Source organism: Cricetulus griseus, chromosome 2 (genome assembly GCF_003668045.3).
Source record: "Cricetulus griseus strain 17A/GY chromosome 2, alternate assembly CriGri-PICRH-1.0, whole genome shotgun sequence".
Taxonomy (NCBI): domain Eukaryota; kingdom Metazoa; phylum Chordata; class Mammalia; order Rodentia; family Cricetidae; genus Cricetulus; species Cricetulus griseus.
The window spans coordinates 118,292,375-118,309,115 of record NC_048595.1 but is presented as its reverse complement, the minus strand read 5'-3'; positions in this window follow the sequence as shown (position 1 = coordinate 118,309,115).

Below are 16,741 nucleotides of genomic sequence, written 5' to 3'. Positions count from 1 at the left end.
AGTACCATTATTATGGCAATTTTATGATAGGTATGTAATTGTATTTTTTATTTTCAAAATATTGCAGTTTCCCATCTGTCATTTGTAATTCATCAAGCGAAAGCTAAACTCGAATTTTCTCACATTATCCTGGTATGAAATATGTCTAAACAAGAGTCCTGATAGCATGTGCCCATGTTCTTTGAGGTTGTCTCTCAAAAATCAGCAAGCAAAAACATTAAACAGATCATAAATAACTTCTGCCGATACATGTGTATTTCTGCAAATACTATGGTGAAAATCAGTATTGACCATGTCTATGAGTATTAGTGTGGCCTCACTTTGCCTCCATATTAGAACAATCCTTTTGAAGTGATGGTCGGCCTTACTTTGTTTTCTTCCTTACCTCTGTTCTCCTTTGCCTCCTATTTATGTTGCACTGCCTTGTCTTTATTCATTTAAAACTAATCAAAACAAAATCAAACAGAACAATTTCATATGGACAGGGACACTTTTCTTTTCTTGACTGCAGCAGACATGGCTCACTTTGTTTCCTGAACTTTCCTCAACTTGTCTCTTTCTTCTGGAACCTTCTTCACTTTAATGGTGAGCAACAAATAAAGACACGCTGCAGCAGGCCAAAGCACAGTAGTCTGCCTAGTACATGTGCTTGATAAATGTTCTGTTTCAGCTAAAAAAGATGTATCACGGTTCCCTCACACTAAATTTCATGGCAAAAATCTTTAATAACTAAAACTGACTATAATTTCCTCCTTTCGACTGTTCTATTTCAGGGCCTCATAAATCCTTTTTATTGATTAGTTTTACACAGAATGTTGTAGAGCTCTAAACACAAGAAATTAAACTGAATGGCAGGTGGATTTCTTCTCATAGTATTTCAGCTAACCCAGCAAAAAGGGTAGTTCATGGCATTATATGCATTTCTTTTTTCTTTTTAAAAATTCTTCTAATATGAATAAGTTATGTCACTTAATTTTTATCCAGAACTTAATTGCAGAATGGAATGGAAAACAACTAAAATATTACTTCATTTTATTTTGCCCTTTTGAAATATTACATTTAAATTCATATGACAATATATATGATTTCATTAGGAAAAATAATGGAATTCATAATCAAAATGATTTATCATAATATTGTGAAACTGGTAAGGGAATCTCTTGTATGGAATTTTGAAAATACCTCTTAGTTTGGAAACACATCTTAGTTATAGATTTAAGTAAGTAGTGCACTGTTTGTGATATATTTGGAGGGGGAAATACTTTCTGCTATAAAACAATATATGGCACAAATCACTCAAATGCTTCAATGCATAAAAATGGATTCTTTTATCTGGAAGTAATATGAAGCTCTCACATCTCCTACTCCAGACCTAATGTAAAAAGAGGTGACTCCAAGAACAGCATGGACAATATCCATTATTTTTGTTTACAGACAGCAGAGTGACCAATGTCCCTGAGAAAAAGGATGTTCCTGTAGTTTTTTTTGTAATGTGATCTAAGCTCTTGAAGAATAAGAAACATATTTTGTGGAATAAGCCAAAAGAAAGCTGAATCAAGAGAGGTAGCTAGGAAAGCAGGAAGGCTAGTGCTAACCCAGAAACCACGCAGTGTCCGAAGATTCAGCTTAGGAAAGAAATGTGCAACATTGAGAAGTAAATATTTGACACTACTATGCTGTGAAGGTTGCTTGCATAAAAATAATATTATACTATGTTAAATAGCAATTATGTTTCTGTCTTCAGAAACTAGTGTGTATGAACTTGGGGGAAGGTCTCAGTCTTTGCCTAGATATTGCCCAGGAATCCTGACCAAGACAGTTAACTTTGTCTTCAGTGAACAAATTCCTCCTTCTTGCATCCTTTTTCACACGGTTTCAGGGTGATTTTCCCAGCATTGTGGGAAAGAGCAGTGGGAAGCCTAGCACCTGACCTGTGCCGCCTGGGGCATCCAGGGGATGATCCTTACCTTTCCAGATCTTGAGTCAGGCCAAACCTCGATTCATGGCTTCAACACAGAAAAGGCTTTTAGGACTGGTTGAAGAAGAATTGGGGTTCAATAAGGATATTTTAACCAGATTTAAGTGCCAGGGTTGAGAGAAAGCAAGATTCCGGAAGAGAGACATACCCCAGTATAATTGGTGTGAATGTACTTCTGTCACTACTTATCTCTCAAAACATATTTTGAACTTTGGACTTTTGAACATCAGTGGGCCTTTGATAGTCTAGAAATTCTTTTAAATATAAGCTAAATAAATTTTACAGTATGAAGTGAAAGGATCTTTTAGGGGCCAGAAACATAATGCTAGTAGTTTGTGTCTGAAGCATCTTCAATAATGTAATGTTTCAAATAGTTTCCGACTTGCAACACTGAAGACCAGTAGGAGAAGAAACTGACTGCCAGAAGTAGCTCCTATATGTGTGTCTTTGAAATCCATACTGCCTCAGGTTATGATTTATGTTGTTGGCTTCACATCCTTTGTTTTGTGAACACCTGAATCACATCCTTGCCATCATGGACTCAGCAACTTCTGCATCTGTATATGCCCTGCCATGCTAGCTTAAACTTGCTCTGAAATTGTGACCTCGAGTGGTCAGAGTTCTTAGTCCTAAAGAGAACACTAATAGCATCCCTCTGATGTTTAGGACGTATCATGGAAGAAGAGGAAGAAGGAAAATTAAATCTGGAAAACTGTATGAAGAGTCATGAAATCCAATTTTCTGAGCATATAGCCATAGCTGTACTGAGCACAGAGGCAGCAATTGTCTGTGCTGCACCTGCCCAGGACTAGACTTATTAGCAGTCAGTCAAAACTGAGGGAAATACTCAAGGGACCTACCTGCCCATACTGAACTACTGGATACTGATAGATTACAGAGAGGGAACATCATTGTCTTCACTTGTATACCCACTTGTGAGCCCACTGGGCTCCATTTGATAGCTCCAGACCCATGGTCACACAGATGGTACTAGTTGAACTCAGTGGGTCACAAAAAATATTGGAATTATGTGAACATGGGAAAGGCAAATGTGGGGAGTAATAGTAGTAGACTGGGTGGGAAATAACAAAGATGATAGAGAATGAAAGTAATCAAAATGCATTACATACCATGCATGTATGAAAAGGTCAGATAACAGGAACAACTAGTTTTATAGAAACAAAGATTGTTTCTTTCGCTTTCAGCTTTCCTTCCTTGCCTGCAGTTCTTTGTAATTTCCACTGTTCATATCTGCATGTCTATTGTTTTTGTTGAGCTCATGTTTAGGCAGTCATGTTGGTGAGGTTTTATGGGTGTAGATTTTGACATTGTTAGGAAACACAATCACACAACACTTAAAATCTTTCTGCCTCCTCTTCTGCAGTAATTCCCCAAGCCTTAGGTGTGTTCACTGGGACTGGGCTTCATAATTTGGTATTTTGATTTGTTGTGGTTTTCTGTAATCATTCCCATCTGTTATAAAGAGAGGTTTCCTTGACATGAGGTGATGACTGCACTTACCTGTGCATATAAAGACAAATGTTCAGAATATAGTTAGGAATTATGCTGGAGCAAAAGAAACAGTCTTCCCCAGGGAAGAATATATCAATTGATTATCCAATAGCAGCCCTGAAAATATGCATATAAGTAATGTTACAGAGACTGAGGAAGTTGTACTTATTTATTATTTAGTAATAGTACATATTTATTATTTAGTAATATATGCATAAATACATACACATACACAAACAAGATAGACACATGAATGACAAAGACACAGGCACAGTCATAGACACAGACACAAGACACACATCCACAGACTCACACATAGATACAGTCACAGATACACAGGCACAGTCACAGACACAAACTGACACAGACACAGTCCACAGACCCAAATTGACACAGAGACACAGAGAAAAGACACTGACACTCAGAGAAAATGTCTCTCTCTCTCTCTCTCTCTCTCTCTCTCTCTCTCTCTCTCTCTCACACACACACACACACACACACACACACACTCACACTCACACATGAAGAGAAAGACACAGAAAAGTCACAGACACACTCAGAGACAGACACAGACAGAGTTACAGACACACAACAAACACACTGACACAAAGGCAGGCATAGTCACAGACATATCACACTGACACAGTCACACAGTCATATACACAGACCCATGACACAGACACAAACAAAAATTACACAGACACACAGAGATACAGACACTGACACAAACTCAGACATAGTCACAGACACAGTTACACACAGACACAGACACAGAAACACAACAATGACACATTCATGGACACATATAGACACAGTCACTTGCATAGTCACAGACACACACTTACACACAGACACAGGAAAAGTAATAGACACAAAACACAGAGTCACAGACACAAACACAGTCACAGGCATGTGTCACAGATACAGACACACACACAAACATAGTCTCAGACAGATACAAGTGCAGAGCCAAACACTGATATATACATATACATATTTACACGCAACAATTCATGCAAAAGGCTATGAATTAAAAAAACGCAAGGAAGGATATCTGAGATAATTTGAATGGAAGAAAAGAAAGGGAGAAATGATTTATTATCTCAAAAAATAAAAATAATACATTAATTTTTTCTTAATGTAACTAGAAAAATTATAGATCTAAATAATATCCTAAGTATAATTTTTACCACTGGTATATTCAAATAATTTCAAATATGACCTAAATATCCACATACACCACTAGGGTTCACAAAAATTCAGTGCATAATAAGAAAATGGTTAATCCATTGGCTTCGCTCAGTCTCATTTAAAGATTCTTGCATGTGAGGCAGCTGCATAGTCACTGACTTCTGAGTACACCCTGACTCCCTTCAAGTGTGTAAGTCATCTGATGTGTGTGCACTTTTTACAGCGCAAAGTGTTTGACAAAAGTATGGGAATAATATGTTGCTTAGCTGTGCCTGTGGGTAGCTTATCCTGGGGGCAACCAGCAGTTCTCTGTGCCTATGGGTAGCTTATCCTGGGGGTGACCAACTGCCCTCTGTGCCTGTGAGTAGGTACCTATCTATGGGTAGCTTATTATGGGAGTAATGACAGTCCTATGACAGGGCTCCACTTGCCCTAGGCTCCCCCTCAGAGGAAGAGCTGAGATAATCAGTTAGATCTTCCTTTTGCATAAAGCATGCCTACCAAGAAAGGATAGATATACATCTATGAGTTATTATTTTAGGAGCATTTATCATATTCTAAAAGAAAGTCCCTCAATCCACTGAAGGGTGGAAACCAGTTTCAGTCTCCCATCACATGAATCTTACCAACAGAGCTGTTTGCATTGAGAGATAGTGATGGGGCATGCTTAAAAAACAGCCTCTCAATTGCACAAAGGATGACTTTATAGGCGACCTTCAAACACTGCAGATCAGCCTACATCCTGATCATTATTGAGACATCTGTATTCACTTCACACTGACCCAGGCACTAATCAGCCAGGAAGTGCAACAAGCCCTGGTAGAAAGTATACAAAGATAAAGTGCCAAATGGTATGAATATTAAAATCATAAATACAATAAAACAAGATAATGAGTGTCCTCAATTATAATAAAGCTAAAGCCCAATTAAAGCATAATCACTGACTTATTATTCAGAATTTTTTAAGAGATCATATTTAGCTGATTTGTTGCACTCATTTCCCCTATGAAAGATTTCACCATCACTCTCTTTTTTTGCATATCCACTTTAAGGAGATTCATTTATCCATCTAATTGAATAATTAAGCTTTTTTGATTAATTGTGTTAAATAGTTTCATGTCATGGGTATCCTCTCTCTGAAATGCTTTTGTATTGTCTTCTGTGCCTTGATGTTACTGCTATAAATTATAAGCAGTCATTGCTTCGCCACTCCCTCTGGCATATCCAAAGAAGACTGGAGTAAGTTACTTTCCTACCAGTTCTCCTCACCACCCCTTAGTTTCTTTCTAGTTTCACAGCTGCAAATCATTCTGAGCTTCATCATACATGATTTATTTTAAACAATGAGACTATAAAAATAATTGTGGTCTTCACCTCCTTATGTTCACCCTTGCCATTACATGCAAGTTTCATAGCTTCAAAGGTTTCCCCAGGGGTCCTAGCCTAGCAGAAAATCCTGATTATAAGTGACATTTGAGTGGATTTTTAGAATTAGTTTATTAACAATTATACGCAAGCCAAAGCTCTTTATTAAGAGTCTGAAGACAGTAGCCCCAGACAAATCCAAGTGACACTATGCTTGGTATGAGGACAATTTCCAACAGGGAAAAGGATACCAAAGACTATCTGAAGGTTGGCATCAGGATCCAATTCCTCCTCCTAAGATTAGCAATACTGAAATCATATAAGCCATTCTAAAGAGTGGGTGAAAGGTAATTCTTTCTGTGACAGCTGTGTTGCTTCTCCTTCAGATATTTCCATTTGAGACGTTAAAGCACACAGGCCTGTCTACTAGGATTTCACTGCCTCATATCTTCCACACACCTCACTGGCTAATCCCACTTCTACAAAAGACCCTGTTGTTTACCACTTCTGTTACTTTGAATACAAACCAGATTGTTGCTTGTTTCATAAAATGATGTAATTGACTCATTCATAATATTCCTTGAACATTGCTGTTTTTACCAACAGACTGGTGTATTTGTAAATTCTTCTTAAATATAAACATTTCATATGTGACAATTTTACAAACGTGACACCAGTGAAGTCACTTCAGCTATTATGGGCCAGTGACTGAGAAGTCTCAAATGGTGTTACATGTAGTGGAGAACATGGCTTTTGTTTTATTTTTAGGAGTAAATCATGTCTGTCTTATGATATGCAGCTGATGGCTTTTTATTAATTAGAATTGGAACACCTAGTTTTGGACTAACTGTAAATAGAATTGAACTAGTAAGGGTGTGAGGGTACATCTTTTCCAATGATTTTACCAGACATTGGGGAACAACCAGGCAGTAGCATAATTATTTTTTTAAAAAAAAGCATCTGTGATTGCAGAACACAATTATGGCGATTTCATATATTGATTAACCTTTTTTTAAAGGTAATGACTATGCTGTCATTTGATTTCTAAGAAAGGAGCATATTTTGTTTTAAGGGCTTGTAATACTGAAGATTACGGGTAAGTCAAGTATCAGGGCAAGGTGATTACTTAACATCTGTGACCAAGTAAAAGGCTAAAGGAGAAAATCAACCAACATCTGCACTGTCAGTAAAATACTTGGGGGAAAAACACAAGTGAAGTGTGATTAATCACCATGGTTGTATGATTGAGTCAATTGACTGTTACTTTTTCATGATGATTAATCAGCTACAAAAATTATAATTGTCCCACTTCTAGTGGCTGCATGCTGTGCCCGATGACATCAGCTGGGGCTATAGATACTCAATGTGTGGTTTTCAAAAGAATATGCAAATATAACTGTGTAAGGAGAGGTGGGGCTTCAATGGCATTGTAAGAAACACCACGAGTCCTTGCCCCTCTATTATGGTGAGAGTTTTCTTAGCAGCTTTCAGAGAAGGCATTTCTTGTGCCATTATGGCTATTTCATAACCTCATTTCTACAAGGGAAAATTAGAGAAGCCCATTTCTGCAAATTGGCCATTGTGATCTTGCACAGGAAATGGTCAGATCTCTAGTGATTTATTTTCTTTTTTTCCACTGATTTCTTTTATGAATACTGCAGAATGGTGACATAAATATATAATCAAGGAGTGGTATTCAATAGTAGGCAGTAGCTGTGGTCCTGACTTTCACCCATTTATATGTGTGACTTACTTAGCACGTTGGTGAAGTATGCCAGAGAAACCAGGTTTCTTATGTATTTCCTATTATGAAGGAGTATCTGCTTCTGAGATAAAAATGTGTCCTGAACTGCTAGCATCAATACAGGCTTGTTTCAAGATGTGATGTTTCAAAACGATTACTTTGTACATTCCCACAGCTTCAAGGCAGTGACATATCTGTGTAGTCCAAAAAATGTACTTACATTTTTTTCCCATGGGATAACTTAATATGGAATGAAGTCAACACAGTGTTTCTTCAGGTTAAGGCATCTTGGTAACACTTGGGATAACATCAGAGGGTGGAGTGAAGCTTTTGATCATCATTCTATTTCACAGTCATTCCTCTCATTAAATAATTATCTTTCATGATTAACTTGGAGGGAATAATGAACTAAGGCATGACAAAATATCCAAATTTATGAATTATACAAAAGTAACTAAAGTTTCTTCAGGGTGAATCCAAACATACTAACACTCCACAGTAGGACAACACATGGCAAGAACACCATCATGCATGCATTTCCTATCTTATTTATACTCATGATCTTTCTGAACTTAAGTTATGGCTCAGACTTTCAACTAGGATAATTTTGGTTTAAAAACCTTAGCAATGATATCTTTAAAGAAAATCCAAACTTTACATTCATTAAAAGTAGAAAATTAATAATGATTTTAAATTTCTTCCTTGCTAGATCTACGAGGCAATGCCTCTCTGAACCCTCAGCTGTATGTAAAGTTCCTACTAATGAACAGTAATGAGGGCCTCATTTGCCAACACCACTCTTCTTTTAGCAGACTGCTTTTGCTTCTGAACCAAAGCATGAAAATAATTGTGAAAAATTATCAAAAGAGGGTCTTAGCATATTTATTTATTTTGATAAGATACAACTGTATAAACACAGATCAGCCCCCAGTTTACTTATTTATTAACTTTAAATATGAGTTATTAACAGATCACACACACGTGCGTGCATGCATGTGCGCATGCACACGCTCACTTGCTTGCACTCCCCCCCCCCCCGTATATCCCATATATACAGTTTTTAATACATAAAGGACATGGTTTTATTAATCTGAATCACTGAAGTCTTTCTAACTTTCTGCATTTAGAAAAGAAAGAGAAACATGTTAACTGCAGTCTCCTGGACCTTCTCTAGGTACTCACTAATTGTTAATTATTAGGGACAAACTAAGTCAGTGAAGTGAGTCATTTGGCTGGTGTCTCAAATGCTGTCATTTACTACTACACCAATCAGCCTGGTGATAGAGTGTGTTTAAATTAGGTTACAACCATGCAGTTATTGGACAGGGAGTAATTGATAAAACCATTAGTAACACTTGTAGAGATAACAGCTAGAAAAATCATGCAACCATAATTATTCCTAATGGATACATGCTATAAATTGTGAGAAGAAAAAAAATCTTGCATTATCTTTCAATCAGTTCTGATAGTACTGGGAGATTACTATGTCATAAATGCTTGTGTATGAGATGGTGATCGACCACAATCTCTTTTCTTTCCTTTCAGCTTTCTCATAAAATTATGGGGTTTTCATTTTTAATTTCTTTCTCTGGTAGCTATCAGTACAAGTAAAACACATGTCTTTTATTAGTTGCTTTTTAGTGAGTTTTTAAAATTGTGTAATTTTCAATCACTATATAAGACACAGTGAAACATTGTTAGGGATTGAAACAAATAATTCAAAGTCACAGTACATTATTTGGTGGCATGTAACATTTCTGTGACTTTGGATGCCACTGTTCATGTCAGCAGAGGAAGATTTGCATTGTAATTTAAAATCAAAATTGCTGACTTACATTTCCATCCTTCCCCATGTGGTAGAATATAAGATGACAAATGGAGAAAATACAAAGAGCTAAGTCTAAACTTTAACAAAGCTTTCTTTTTCTACTGACACATTCTGTGACATGACCTAAGACACATAAAAACGCTAGTAACAGTAAGAAAAAACACATATATCATTTCTGAGTATGAAATGTCTTAACTGTGGAAATAAAAGACCTTGATTTTTATTTCTTTTGTGGACATGGCAAACTTCATGCTATATTAAACAAATTTGTCCTGTTTCTATTATGAAGAAATATAACTTATAAGGAATTAGCAATTGTGTTGCCTAAATTTCTCAAGAATCAGAGGTATAGATAATGTAAATGACTTTCTAAACTTAAAAAGTTATTGTAGGAAAAGCTATACTTAAAACATAGGTCCGAGGAGCTCTGTTGGAGTGGGTGGGGGCACGGATGATGATAGCTCAGTGAGATGGCAAGGGAAAGCCACTGTCAAGAATGACCACAAGGAGCTATGGAGGTGCCTCAACCTGGAGCAGTGGATCTTAGAACAGCTCGTTCTTCTCTAGAATTGCCAGGAAGAAGAGATCTCAGAACTGGAGATAGATGTGGATGAACTCTTGGAAATGGAAAGTGATACCTGGACTACCAGAATCAAGGTGCTCTTAGTTGACTGTTACAAACCCATTGAGACCTTCATGTCTGGCCTGCAAGACAAGATATAGGACATGCAGAAGCTGAGCAAACTCAGAAGTAGTAAGGACTCTGAACCAGATGACCATTGGCTCCCACAGGACAATTGCTGCCTCCCAACCTTGTAGCAACAGCAATACCAAAGACCCTGCAGTCAGGCCTTGTGCCATGAATAGGGATCCCCTTGGTCCTGCCTAGTGGCCAATTTCCTTGCTCTCAGTTTCCCATTTTTAGGGCATTTTATTGTTATTAAACTGATGCAACTTAAAAAACAACAACTTGGTCCAATGTCTATCAGTTAATATTAACCTCCACTAATCACAAGAATTGTGGATACATTTTATTATATACTAGACTCTGTAGGGCTTTGTACATGCTAAACAGTCAAAATGTATCAAATAATTTAGAATTAACATAGTAACAGCGAATATAGCTATACCACGAATAAATATGAATGATAAATATGAGACTTCATTTTCTCTTAGCACTAGACATTGAGAAAGAACAGGAAGGAAACACTGTGAAATCCCATAAACTGATGTATGTGAGCATGTGCACATCTGCTGACCAAATCAGCCCTTTACCTATCTCTCCCATAATGTTCCCAAGGAAACAGTAGGCTTGGATTGAGATACATTTTCAAAAGGGACTAATATGACAGAAGCATTTGAGGAGAGACCATGTGAGAACATTATCAAAAGGATAAGAAACAGCATGACACAAACGTAACCCATACTTGTTGCCTGGTTCATTTTGGTTCATAATTATCTTATGGTTTTGTAATTTCGTTTTTTCCCCAAGAGATTATATTTTATTAGTTCAAATTAGACAAAAAAGGCTGCTTCACCTGTCAATCACTTCTCCCTCTCTCTCCCCTTCCCCAAACCCCCCACCAGGCCCCCACATCATCCTCCCTCTACATCCCAGGGAGGGTAGGGCCCTCCATGAGGGTTCCCCAAAGTCTGTCACATCATCCTGAGCAGGGCCTAGGCCCTCCCCCATGTGTCCAGGCAGAGAGGGCATCCTCCATGTGGAATGGGCTCCCAAAGTCCCTTCTTATGCCAGGGGTAAATACTTATTCACTATCAGGGGCCCCATAGAGTACCTAGGCCTTCACATTGACATCCATGATCAGGGGTCTGGATCAGTCCCCCGTGCTGGCCTCCCAGACAGAAGTCTGGGGTCCATGCACTCCCCCTTGTTCAGGTCAACTGTTTCTGTGAGTTTCACCAGCCTGGTCCAGACCTCTTTGATCTTCACTTCTCCCTCTCTGCAACTGGGTTTCAGAGTTCAGTTCAGTGTATAGCTGTGCGTATCTGCCACTGTTTCCATCAGCCACTGGATGAGGGCTCTAGGCTGGCATATAAGGCAGTAATAAGTCACATTATAGGGAAGGGCATTTAGGGTAGCCACTTCACCATTACCTAGACTGTCAGTTGGTATCATCCTTGTAGATCTCTGGAGATCTCCCTAGTACCAGATCTCTCCTCGAACCTATAATGGCTCCCTCTGTTATGGTATCTCTCATCCTGATCTCCTCTATTCTTGCCCTACTCAACCTTCCTTCTCCTCCATTTCCTCCTCTCCCCTCCTCTTCTCCTCCTCTCATTCTCCCAGCTCCCTCTCCCCAATCCTCATGCTCCCAACTAGCTCAGGAGATTCTGCCCCTTCCCTTTTTCCAGGGACTCTGCATTCTTCTTTTAGAGTCCTTGTTTCCTAGTTCTTTTGGTGATGAGGATTGTAGGCTGGAAATCCTTTGTTCTATGTCTAAATTTCATATATGAGTGAGTACATATGATGTTTGCCTTTTTGTGACTGGGTTACCTCACTCAGGATGGTTTCTTCTATTTCTATCCATTTGCCTATGAATTTCAAGATTCCATTCTCTATCCATTCTTCAGTCAAGGGGCATCTAGGTTGCTTCCAGGTTCTGGCTGTTACAAACAACACTGCTCTGAACATAGTTGAACATAAGTCCTTGTTGTATGAATGTCTATTCTTTTGGGTATATGCCCAAAAGAGGAATTGCTGGATCTTGAGGTAGACAGTTTCCCATTTTCCTGAGAAACCTCCATACTGATTTCCAAAGTGGTCTAAAAAGTTTACATGCCCACCAGCAGTGGAGGAGTGTTTCGTTTTGTAATTTCTTAATAATAAATTTTAATAAAAATAGTCAATTGTAAATTGCAGAACATTATATCTCCTTATTCCATTAAATTGAAGAATAGGCCATGATGCTAGAGAGACTACTTTGTGTGTAAGAGTTCTTATGGGGAAAGCATAAGGGCCTAAATTGGAATTCTTAGTACCTCTTTAAGCCAGGCCTGCTAAGTGTGTCTTTAAGCTCAGTGGTGGAGTGCCAAAAACAGATAGATCTAGAGGTTCACTCTTTGGTCAGCCTACCCAAAACCTGGAAGATTCAGGTTTAGTGAAAGACCCCATCTGGAATGAGATGTGGGGGGAGTCAATGTATTCCTCTGACATCGACATAGGGGTGTGTGACCACTTACAGCAACCCACACAGACATATACCCCATAACAAAATGAACAGGAAGAGTTTCTACTGAAAGTTAAAATACACACCACAACTAGGTAAGCTTGCTGAACCCCAAGTAAGATTCCCCACACACACTGCCCACACTTGTTCAGCATACCTCCAACTCCTCCTTCTCTTCCTATCACCATATTTTAGTCTACACCTCTGGCAGAAGCCTTCTACCCCATAAGAGGCCAGGCCAGCTCCCTGAAAAATCAGGTAAATCACCAGGAATATTCTAGCCCCAAGTAGCCCTCTTCTCCTTATAACCTTATATGTGCTCCTACTTTGGCAGAATTCTCCTACTCCATCAGTGGCCAGGCAAACATCCTGAACCCTAAGTATACCCAGCATTCCCAACTGTGGCTCCCCAACCTAACCCTAACCATCATTCCTCTCCTTGAGACCATATCCAAACCCACATCTCTGACAGAACCCTCCTACTCTGCTAGAGTCTGGCCAGCATCCAGGACTCCAGAGGCCAGAGCAGAATCATGAACCCCAGAGACCAGGCCAACTACCTGAAAACTAGGCACAAGCCTCTTATCCCACCAGAATCCAGGCAAAGATACTGAACCACAGGACACCCTGACCAGATCAGAGGCCATATGCAGCCAGAATACTAGTCACAAACATTTACAGCATCCCCTGCATTATGATCCAGGATATCAGAAGTCTAGCCCTGACAGTATACTCAACAATAGGCCATAGCAACAAGAAGACCAAAGAGGAAAAAGAAACTAAAGGAGATAACACCCATCTAACAAAAACAAATCCAGAAATTAGCACCTAGACCTATAATCACTCCAAATCCAGATGGTTACACATAAGTGTATAAATACAAACAATAACAGCTAGGGCAATATGTCAATAACCAGAGACCAGCCACACTACACAGGAAGCCCTGGATATTCCAACACAGCTGAAGCCCAAGAAAATTGCCTTAAAAGGAATTTTATGATAATGATATAGATCCTAAAAGGCAAAGTTAATAAATCCACTAAAGGTATTGAGGAAATGACAATAAAAATTGGAGTAAATTAATTAAATCATTTAAAGATGTCAAGAACACCAAGAAAAACAAACAAACAAACAATTGTTGGAAACAAATAAAACTATTCAAGACCTGAAAATGGTAAAAGAAGTAATAAAGGAAACAAAAACTGAAGGAATTCTTGAAATAAACAATCTAGGTAAGTAAACAGGAACTACAAAGATGAGCACCACCAAAAGAATACAAGAGATAGAATATAACAAAAACTATTTCCACCAGCTGCCTGAGTTCCTCTGTCATGTTAGGGCCCCCAAATAACACACCGAGATTAACATTAGTTACAGTGTTGCTGGCCAATGACTAGGATTTCTTATATGCTATCTCAGTTTTAATTATCAACCATAACTACTAATCTATATTTTTATAAAGACTTACCTTATCAAGGACACCAGCGACATGTGTCCTCTCTTCATGGGATCAAATGGTGACTCTCTCTTTTTCCTACATTTCCAGGAATTCTCCTTCTCTCCTAGTCCCACTTATCTTGCTTCCCTATTGGCCAACAGTGCTTTATTTATCAACCAATAAGACAAACATATAAACAGGACATCCCCCATCAATAGAAGAAAGAATCTCAGGCACTCAGACATTGAACACATGATAAAAGATATACATACATCAGTCAAACAAAATTTGTTAACTCTAAAAAATTCTTGACACAAAGTCTGGGACACTGTGAAAAGGCCAAATGTCAGAATAATAGGAACTGAAGAAGGAGGAAATTCTAAGCTCAAAATCACTGAAAATACTTTGAACAAAATCGTAGAAGAAAAATGTCCTAACCTAAAGAAGGACATACCAATAAAGGTACAAGAGGCTTACAGAACATCAAATATATTGGGCCAGAAAAGAAAGACACAGTCATATACTAAAACACTAAATACACCAAACAAAAAATGAATACTGAAATATACAAGAGAAAACAGCCAAATAACATATATAGGCAGACCTATTAGAATTATACCTGACTTCTCAATGGGTACTCTAAAAGACAGAAGAGCCTGGCAGATGTGCCACAGACTCTAAGAAACAACAGCCAGCCCAGCCCAGTATAACAAGCAAACTTTCAAACACAGTAAATGGAGAAAACAAGATATTCCATGATAAAGTCAAGTTAAACAATATCTATCTAAAAATCCAGTTTAAGGTACTGAAAGAAAATTCTATCACAAGGAGGTTAACTACACTCATGAAAGCACAGGAAATAAATAATCTTTACCATGACCCAAAGAAACACACACACACACACACACACACACACACACACACACACACACACACAGAGATGTACACACACACACACACACACACACACACACACACACACACTGAGAGAGAGATGCACTACTAGCATCAACAACTACAACAAAATAACAAAAATTAACAAAGATTATGATATCTGTCAATGTCAATGGAATTAACTCCTCAACAAAAAGACATAAACTAAAAGAATGAATATGAAAACAAGATCCATCCTTCTTCTGCATACAAGAAACACACCTCAACATCAAAGAGAGATATTATCTCAGAGTTAAGTATTGGAAACAGAAATAATCAAAAGAAATGGCTCCAAGAGGCAGACTGGTATAGTTAATCTAATACCTAAAATAATAAACTTCAAACCAAAATTAATTGGAAGAGATGGGAAAGGACATTTCATACACATGAAAGGAAAAATTGACCAACATAACACCTCAATTCTCAAAATCTACACCCCAAACACAAGGGCACCCATGCTTGTAAAAGAAACACTACTAAAGCTTAAATCACATGTGGACACTCACACATTGATAGTGGGAGACTTTAATCCCCACCTTTATCAATGAACAAATTATCCGAACAAAAATTAAACAGAGAAATACTGGAGCCAAAAGATGTTATGAACCAAATGGACCTAACATATATTCACATAATATTTCACCAAAAGATACACTTTCCTCTCGACACATCATGGAACATTCTCAACAATTAACCACATACCCAATCACAAAGAAAGTCTCAACATATATAGGAAAATTGAAATAACCCCTGCATCCTATCAAACCATCATATGTTAAACCTGCATTTTAGGAATGACAAAAACAACAGAAAGCCTACAAACTCAAGGAAACTGAACAACTGTCTACTAAATTGCCCCCATGTCAAGAAAGAAAGAAATTAAAGACTTTGTAGAATCCAGTGAAAATACACACACAGTATAGAATCCATCACCCTGAACAAAACTCAAGTTCAAGCGGACCAAAGTTTGAACATAAATCCATATACACTGAACCTGATAGAAGAGAAAGTTGGAAATAGCCTAAATGTATTGGCACTGGAGACAACTTCCTAAACAGAACACAGACAGTGCAGGCACAATGATCAACAATTAATATATCCTCGTGAAAATGAAAAGCTACTGTAAGGAAAGGCAAAGGCAAAGGACACTGTAAATAGTACAAAACAGCAGCATCCAAAATGGGAAAAGATCATCACCAAACCCACAACTAACAGAGGGCTGATTTTCAAAATACATAAAGAACTCGGGATACTAGAAATCAAATCCCAAACAATCCAATTTAAAAATGGGATACAGATCTAAACAGAATTCTCAACAGAAGAATCTCCAATGGATAGGAAACAAACATTTAAAGAAATGTTCAACATCCTTAGACATCAGGGAAATGCACATCAAAATGACTCTGAGATTTCATCTAACACCTGTCAAAATGGCGAAGATCAAAAACACAAGTGAAAGCTTTTGTGGACAGGATATAGTGCAAGTCAAACCCCCTTCCATTGCTACTGGGAGTGCAAACTTATATGATGGGGTTTGTCCTCCTGTATATACATTTCTCTTATT